Below are 9835 nucleotides of genomic sequence, written 5' to 3'. Positions count from 1 at the left end.
GCTTTAAGATAATTCCTTAAGTATGAATAAATCAAGATTAAAAGCGGTTAAGGGGGGGATGCACATAGGTTCTAAAATGAGTAATTGAGAAATTTTAATAAGCCAAGTATAATCAAAGCGACCGTGCTAGAACCACGGAACTCGGGAAGGCCTAACACCTTCTCCCGGGTTAACAGAATTCTTTATCTAGATTTCTATGTTCGTAGACCATAAATAGAGTCAAATTTCCTCGATTCGGAATTTTAAACTGGTGACTTGGGACACCATAAATTATCCCAAGTGGCGACTCTAATTTTTAAATAAATAATCTAGTTTCAATTGTCACTTAAATTGGAAAAAACTCCCTTATATACCCTTCCGGGGTAGTAAAAAAGAGGTGTGACATCACCTATGAATGGATGTGATGAGGTTTGGCAAGAAAGGCAAACTTAGCCCACGGTATAATGGGCCTTATAGGATCATTCGGAGAGTGGGACAAGTAGCGTATGAGTTAGAATTGCCCTCGGAATTGTAGTCTGTCCATCCCGTCTTTCACGTATCTATGTTAAGAAAGTGCATTGGCGATCCTACCCGAGTGGTGCCCACGAATGATATACAGATTACAGAAGACCTATCATACGAGAAAGTTTCGGTTGCCATCCTAAACCAACAAATCCGCAAGCTACAGAATAAGGAGGTAGCCTCTGTGAAAGTACTTTATAGGAACAACAATGTGGAAAAAATGACCTGGGAGGCCGAGGAAAACATAAAGTCCATATATCCCTACTTATTTTCTCCTCCAGAAAAGGGTCCGACTGAGACGCCATAATCATAAGGTACGTGTACAAATTCTTTTATTGGCTATTGTCGTTGGTTGTGTGAGGCCATGATCGTTATTCATAATTGTGGTCCTGTGTGGCATTGGATTATTAAGCTTCTACGGGGAGAGTTGGTAGTGGTGTTGTTACAAAGGCAACCCTGCCAAAGTTATACAGATCACGGGGAGTTGAACATTCGAGGATGAATGTTTTTAAGGGGGGAAGGATGTTGCATCTCGCATTTTCGTATGTTAAAATTTCGTTTTCAGTTAACCAACGCGGACTCGGGGACGAGATCATCTTGACGTCAACTTATTTACACTATTTGTAACAAGCGATAAATAAGTGTTATGAAGGATAAAGGGGTACACGGATTAAAGAAAAGGAGTTTCGTTGAAAGTGACCAATTTGGAATAAAACATGGGTCGAACGATAATACCCGATAATTATGAACTAGTACCATGCAAGGTATCATATGACCACGATAGTATAATGTATAAAGTATATTAAAAATAAGTTGAATTTTATGTAATTTGAGGCAATTTTTAAATTATGCGGGTAATTGGTTAACTACCGGATAATGGAACATTTCCCAATTAACTAATAAGTGGATAAAAATTTATAAATTATTCCCCCAAACACGTGGCAAGAATCCACCAAGTCAAGAAGTGACTAAGAAGTCACTTATGCCTAGGTGACAACCTAGGCATAAATGAGAAATGATGACTAACTAAGTTATCTGCTAAGATTCAATATGAATCAAATGAATAAAATGTTATTCTTTCAAAACTTAAAAGAACCAAAAAAATGTTTTCCTCTCAAGGTTTCAAGGAAAACAAAAATGTTACTATCCTAAAGTAAAGTAATATCCATCCTTTTTGGTTTGAATGTTTCAAAGATAGAGGCTTAAAAATTTGTTCAAGAGTTCCTACGAAGCAGAAGAAAATTTTATTCAAGAGTTTCAAAAAAAGCAGAAGCTTAATCCGATTTTTGGAGTTCTAAGGAATATTACACGGAGTTTTTCCTGCTCTAGGTATGTTAAGGTCATCCCTTTTTTCTTTTGGCATGGTCCAAAATATACTAAAGAATCGAGCAAACGCATAGTTTCCATAAATTACTCTATTCATAGAGATATTAGGGGTGTCTATATTCTTGATTCCCCATGAGAATTTTTATTATCTTATGTTCATGGGTCTCAGAATAATACGCAGTTGAAAAAGTTTATCCAGAAGGAATATTGATATTATTACATATTTTTTATGCATTTCATTCATTTATACATGTGCATTGACCCATGACCATATGGTGTTATATACGCGTATATATGTAAATATATGTATATGGGATATAGAAAAAGGTTACGGTGTTATATACGCATCACCACCTGATCAGTTGGTATATGTTGATAATGTTGCCCACAGTGGCCGAGATGATATGATGGAATGCCCTTAGTGGCTTGATGATATTATGTGTACCCATACCTATGCATGACATGACATTTATACGCACGGGCATGACATTATAAATGTTTCAGAATTTACAAAGTTATTCAGATTTACAGATGGATTTCTTTATTCCTTGTTTCGTCTATGTCATTTACGTACTAATTTTCATGCCTTACATACTCAGTACATTTTTCGTACTGACGCCCTATTTCACTGGGCCTGCGTTTCATGCCCGCAGGTGCAGGTAGGCAAGCTGACGGTCCCCCTTCTTAGGATCCCCGATCAACGAGATTTGGCGTGCTCCACTTAATCCAGAGCTGCTTTGATTTTGGTACGATATATATGGGCATGACGTGGCACAGTCCCATCTTTGTACAGTTATGTTCTTATTAGAGGTTTGTAGACCGTATGCTTAGTTGGATTGTATATGGCCTTGTCGAATTTCAGTTTTGGATGTATAGCTGTCTATAGCAGCCTTGCGGGCTCGCCTACTGTATTCTGCCTGTATACGTACATATGCCTTGAAGGCAAGTTTCCTTATATTATTTTTGTAATTCAGCAGATATCATTCAGGTTCATATATTAGATTCATGCTTAGGGGTGTTTGACAGGTAGGACTCAGGCACCCGTCGTGGCCCATCGGTTTGGGTCGTGACAGGCTTAGTCTCATGCAAAGAGAGGGCAATGCTTAGCCTTATGCAAATGAGAGGCAATGCTTAGCCTCATGCAAAATTTGAGATAGGGCTTAGTCTCATGCAAAGAGAAGACAATGCTTAGCCTTATGAAGGTATGGAGGCAGGGCTTAGCTTCATGCAAGGATCAAGACAAAGCTTAGTCTCGTGCAATGGACAAATAGCAAATAGGAGCAGAATATTTCTTAGCTGGAGATATATTTACGTTTGGCGGCCTGATTGTTATGAAGGAATGATTTTAAGGCGCACACACTTGTGGTTCTTCCTTGCCCCTGCATTTAATGAAATATCATGAGTTTTGTGGGGGAGGTTGGTTCGTGCCTTTGTCTGCTTGATTTGCTTTGCTCTGGAGACCCTATTCGAGTTACCCTAGGTAACACCTGACTGCCATAGAAATAAAGTTTTCGAAAAAATATGCACTTATTAATGAAATAGAATCATTTTGGAAAACATAGTGGTATATAGTATCAAGTAAATTAGATGAACTAACGATTGTGACACTTTTAGAGACATTGCGGCTTCTTTGCATTAGAATTTTGAGGGTCCTCCTCAAAATTCTGCCCCAGTTTAGTAAGTAATCCTTCGGCCGTTCTGCATGTGACGAAGTTTGTTGGATCTGCTCGGAATTTTGAGAATCTTTCTCAAAATTCTGCCCCAGTTATTTTACCGATTTTCTTACTATCTTACACATGATGACATCGGCTGGACTTGCTCCGAAATTTTGAGGGTCTACCTCAAAATTCTGCCACAATTTCTGGTTTTGGAAAAATGAAGATTTTATTAAGATGTGACTAAACCCATAGGGCTGCCTATGTATCCCCTCTTAAACAGGAATCAGGTCAAGCATAGTTCAGTTACATCAAATGAAAAAATGTAAACAATCTAAACATAGTATCTCTTGACTGCATCTGCATTGATAGGTTTTGGCCAGACTTCTCCGTCCATCTCTTCAAGTATGAGTGCTTCTCCTATTAGTACCCTATGAACCATGTGAGGACCTTGCCAGTTAGGTGAAAATTTCCCTTTGGCTTTATCTTGATGTGGGAAGATTCGCTTCAGCACCAGCTGCCACGGTGTGAATTGTCTTGGTTTGACCCTTTTATTGAAAGATCTGGACATTTTGTTCTGATAAAGCTGACCATGACACACTGCATTCATTCTTTTTCCATCTATGAGGGTTAATTGCTCATAGCGGCTCCTTATCCATTCTGCATTACTGAGTTCGGCTTCTCGTGTGACCCTTAAAGAAGGAATTTCTACCTCGGCGGGAATGACAGCTTCGGTACCGTAAACTAGCAAATAGGGAGTTGCCCTAGTTAATGTGCGGACGGTGGTATGGTATCCCAATAAGGCAAATGGTAACGTCTCGTGCCATTGCTTGTGATTTTCTACCATTTTTCTTAGTATCTTCTTGATGTACTTGTTAGTAGCTTCCATGGCTCCATTCATTTGAGGTCTGTATGCTGTGGAATTTTTGTGCTTGCTTTTGAAAGTTTCACACATGGCTTTCACCATATCACTGTTGAGATGGGCGGCATTATCAGTGATGATGGACTCGAGAACCTCGAATCGATAAATAATACGATCCCTAACAAAATCTGCGATGACTTTCTTGGTTACAGCTTTGTAAGATGCAGCCTCTACCCATTTTGTGAAGTAATCGATGGCCACTAAAATGAACCTGCGCCCATTTGAGGCAGTGGGCTCGATCGGACCGATGACATCCATTCTCCAAGCGGCAAAAGGCCAAGGTGCACTTGTTGCATTGAGCTCATTTGGTGGTATTCTTATCATGTCTGCATGTATCTGGCATTGATGGCATTTCTGGACATGCCATATGCAATCTGTTTCCATAGTCATCCAAAAATATCCAGCTCTAACTATTTTCTTAGCTAGAACAAAATCGTTCATATGTGGTCTGCAAGTTTTGGCATGTATTTCCTCGAACGATTTGGAAGCTTCTTTGGCGTCAACACACCTTAATAGTCATAGATTAGGTGTTCTCCTATACAGAATTTCTCTGCTTTGGAAGAAATGATTGGATAGCCTATGCAGTGTGCGTTTCTGAGTGTGACTCGCCTGCTCTGGGTAGTCTCCTTTCGCCAAGTATTCCTTGATGTCGTGGAACCACGGGTTTCCGTCTGTTTCTTCTTCAACATGAGCACAATAAGCTAGCTGACTATGGATCCTTACTGGAATGAGATCGATGAAATAATTATCTGGATGTTGTATCATGGATGACAAAGTAGCCAGTGCGTCTGCGAACTCGTTTTGGATTCTTGGAACATGTTTGAATTCTATCTTCGTGAACCCCTTCATTAGTTCTTGCACATAGTACATTAATGGTAGTATCTTAGTGTCTTTCGTTGCCCATTCTCTTGAACTTGATGTACAAGAAGATCCGAATTACCAATTACCAACAACTCTTGTATATGCATGTCGATGGACAAATTGAGCCCCATAATGCAAGCCTTATATTCTGCCATATTGTTAGTGCATGGGAACCAAAGCTTTGCGGATACCTGGATAATGTTGACCTGTCTATGACATCAAAATCACTCCAATTCCCATTCCTTTGAAGTTTGTAGCTCCGTCGAAAAATATTCCCCAACCGTCGTAAACTTCAGCAATGTCCTCTCCTACGAATGACACTTCTTCGTCAGGAAAATACGTTTTTAGTGGTTCTTACTCTCCTCCTACAGGATTTTCAGCAAAATGGTCTGCCAGCGCTTGTCCTTTGACTGCCTTCTGAGTTATATAGATGATATCGAACTCACTCAGCAATATTTGCCACTTGGCTAACTTCCCAGTGGGCATATGCTTCTGAAAGATGTACTTCAGAGGATCCATCCTTGATATGAGGTATGTGTTATAGGCACAGAAGTAATGCCTCAATTTCTGATCTGTCCACGTCAAAGCACAACAAATGCGTTCTAGCAGAGAGTACCGTGCTTCATAAGGTGTGAACTTATTACTTAAGTAATATATGGCTTGCTCCTTTCTTCCTGTCTCGTCATGTTGTCCCAAAACACAACCGAAATCCCCATCTAGTACGGACAAAAAGAGTAGCAAAGGTCTCTCAGGTTCTGGCGGGACTAGGACTGGTGGCATAGACATGTATTCCTTAATTTTGTCAAAAGCCTTTGACAATCTTCAGTCCAACTAGTTTCAGCATCCTTCCTCAACATTTTGAAGACGGGTTCACATATTACTATGGACTGTGCTATGAAGTGGTTGATGTAATTGAGGCATCCCAGGAAGCTCAATCACATCCTTCTTGTTCTTTTGTGGTGGTAACTCTTGGATAGCTTTAACCTTTGATGGGTCTAACTTAATTCCTCGGAGGTTGACGATGAATCCCAATAATATTTCGGTAGGAACCCTGAATGCACATTTTGCAGGGTTCAGTTTTAGATTGTACCTCCGTAGCCTGTCAAAGAACTTCCTCATGTTTGCTATGTGATTTGTGGCCCCTCTTGGATTTGATGATGACGTCGTCAACATATACCTCTATTTCCTTATGTATCATATCATGGAAGATGGTCATCATGGCCCTTATATAGGTGGCCTCAGCATTCTTCAGACCGAATGGCATTATTTTGTAGCAGTACACCCCCCTATGGTGTAATGAAAGATCTTTTCTATGCGTCTTCTTCGTCCATCCAAATCTGATGATAACCTACGAAGATCTACAAAGGATTGGAGTTCATGCTTGGTGCAATTGTCAATCAGAATGTGTATATTTAGCAATGGGAAATCATCTTTGGGACTCGCTCTATTTAAATCCCGATAGTCAACACACTCCCTGACTTTCCCATCTTTCTTCGAAACCGGTACGATGTTGTCTAACCAGGTTGGGTACTCAACTACTCTGAGGATTTTGGCTTTGATCTGCTTAGTAACTTCTTCCTTGATTTTTAGGCTCATGTCTGGTTTGAACTTTCTAAGTTTCTGCTTTACCGGTAGACACATTGGATTGGTAGGTAACTTATGAGCCAGTATGGATGTGCTCAGGCCGGTCATGTCATCATATGACCATGCGAATATATCCTTATATTCTTTCAGGAAACGAGTGTATTCTTTCTTTTCTGATGATGATAGGTGAATACTTATGCGAGTCTCTTTGATAGTTTCAGAATCTCCCAAATTGATTGCCTCAGTTTCGTCCAGGTTGGACTTAGGTTTGTTCTCAAAATTCTCAAATTCTCTGATAACTTTCTCAGGTATTTCATCCTCTTCTTCCGAGTCACTATCTTTATGTTGTGTTGTCTCATTACATGTCATAGTCGTTGGTTCATCAAGGTAAGAAATAGTAATGTTGTAGAGGTAAAATGTAAAAGATAATAATAAATACTAAAATAGCAATGTAGTAATTAAATTTTGAAAAACATCAAAATAGGTACGGCTCGATGACTCGAGCAATTATTTCGAAACAAAAGCGTCTTTAAACAAAATACTAGAAATATCTTAAATGCTTAAATTGGCTTTTAAAAAAAAATAGGTCATGCTAATTGCCAAGCTACCCAGGAACTCGATGGGCCCAGGATGGTACGACAATCCAATTCTTGAGAACAACTCCCTTCTCCACGGTCTGAATGGTAAGGCCTTCTCCCTCCTCCTCCTCAACTATCACATTGCAATCTATATCCTCGTCTTCTAGAAACAAGTTCCTTAGCCCAGCCAAAGTTTCCTCCTCTGCAAATCCCCATATTGTGTCAGCCTGGTGAAAGGTTTGACTTAGATGCGGTACTGGCTAATCGAGAGGGTAATAGGGACCACGCCATGGAGGTGACCAATCATCATATTCTTGCCATGTATTCTGGTATTCGAGCTCGAAAGTTGTGCCATGATGTTTCAACTGTATCGGTTTGGTAATGCCCTGGAGTTTCTTCCCAAGCCCTTTGTCGGGTTCATACCCTGACCATGACAGTATGCTTTCTATTTTGCTGCTCCACCATTTATCTTTCTCGATTGCATTGACACGCTCGATGCTGTGATAAGTTTCTCCACCCAGCTTTCTTCTATTCTCAACAACTGGGACAGTTTGATTGGTGTAAAAGGGAATACTTCCATCTCTGTGGATGATTACCTCCTGATGGTTCCATTCAAACTTTATGGTCCGATGTAGCGTAGAAGCCATAGCTCCAGCGGCATATATCCAAGGCCATCCCAGTAAAAGATTATACGTAGCAGATCTGTCTAATACTTGAAACTCAACATTGAACCAAGTCGGGCCCATTTGTAAACAAAGGTTGATTTCCCCAATCGTGGCTCTTTGAGACCCATCAAATGCCTTCACATTCATACTCCCTGCTTGTATCTCATGGAAATCTTTACCCAACATTTTTTCAGAGTGGTCAATGGACAAATGTTGAGGCTTGAACCCCCCATATATTAAGACTCTGGCGATGAATTTGTCCTCATACTGTACTGTGATGTGCAGTGCCCTGTTGTGACTTAATCCTTCAGGTGGTAGTTCATCTTCATGAAAGGTGATCTTGTGGCTTTCCAGTACTTGCCCTACCATGTTGGCCATCTCTCCATTGGTGATGTTGTTCGTCACATAAGCTTCATTCAACACCTTCATCAGAGCATTCCTATGCGCCTCAGAATTTTACAATAGCGACAGGATGGATATCTGGGCAGGAATCTTGTTCAGATGATCAACAATAGAGTATTCCCTTGCCTGTACTTTCCTCCAAAGATTATCTGGACCAGTTTCAATGATCGGTTATTTGGTAACAACTTCTTTGCTTGTTCCTCCCAAATTTTCAGGTGTATAAATTCTTCCAGTTCTGGTCATCCCTTGTGCAGAACCAGACTCTTCCATCTTTACTTTCCCTTTTCTCCTAGTTTCGGCAACATAATCCCAGGGTATGGCATTGGAATTGAAAGGTGGTGTGGGTGCCACCATCACAGTGAAGGGTGTGGCTACTTCTACTTCAAATGGAGTAGGTGTAGTCGCAAGTGCGATTACTTCAATTTCAAACGGGACTGATGCGACTACTTCAACTTCGACTGGTGGCTGTATCTGTACCACAATAGGAGTGAGTGTGACTGTAGGTTTAGGGTTATCACCTTCCCGAATAAGTCCAATTGACCCTTCAAGATCCTATTCTTTATCAGTTTCTATCACATTTACTCCCTCACCCCTATGATCTGGGAGGGGATTGTTATGGACATTTGGTGTGGCTTCTTTTGCTTGTATGACTTTGGTATCAATCAGGGTTTGAATCTTGTCTTTCAGAGCGTGACATTCATCAATAGTATGCCCCTTCATGCCGAAATGGTATGCACATATTTTTTTTGGGTTGACCCACTAGGAGGAGTTTTCCATGGCAACAACAGGAATAGGGGTAACATATCCCGCAAACTTCAATCTTTCATATAGTTGGTCAATGGGTTCAGCAATAGGGGTGTATTATCGAAATTGGGTCTGGGTTTTTGATAGTTTTGATGGGTTAGAGGTGAATGGTAATAAGCTGGCTGGGTGTTATAAGTGTGATAGGTGGTAGCGGGTTGAGAATATCTGGGAGGTGAAGGTTGGTATGTGGGTGGAAGTGTTTGGTATGTGAGTTGAGATTTTGGACCTTGGGCCACCATCATTGCCCCTACTTCTTTCTTCTTTGATATATCCCCTGACTGTAATGCTTTGTTCGTAGCTTGCAATGCCTCAAAATTGGTTACCATTCCACTCTTGATCCTTTCTTCAACCCTTTCCTCGAGTTTGATGATGTCGGAGAACTTGTGATTTTCGATGACCATTAACCTTTCATAGTATTGAGGATCCCGGGCCCTAACGAAGAATTTGTTCATCTGCTCTTCCTCTAGTACCGACCTAACCTTTGCAGCTTCTGACCTCCATTGAGTAACATACTCGTGGAATGTTTTTGTTGGTTTC

This window comes from Nicotiana tabacum, chromosome 3 (genome assembly GCF_000715075.1).
Source record: "Nicotiana tabacum cultivar K326 chromosome 3, ASM71507v2, whole genome shotgun sequence".
In the NCBI taxonomy this organism is placed as follows: Eukaryota; Viridiplantae; Streptophyta; class Magnoliopsida; order Solanales; family Solanaceae; genus Nicotiana; species Nicotiana tabacum.
This window is presented reverse-complemented; position numbering follows the sequence as displayed.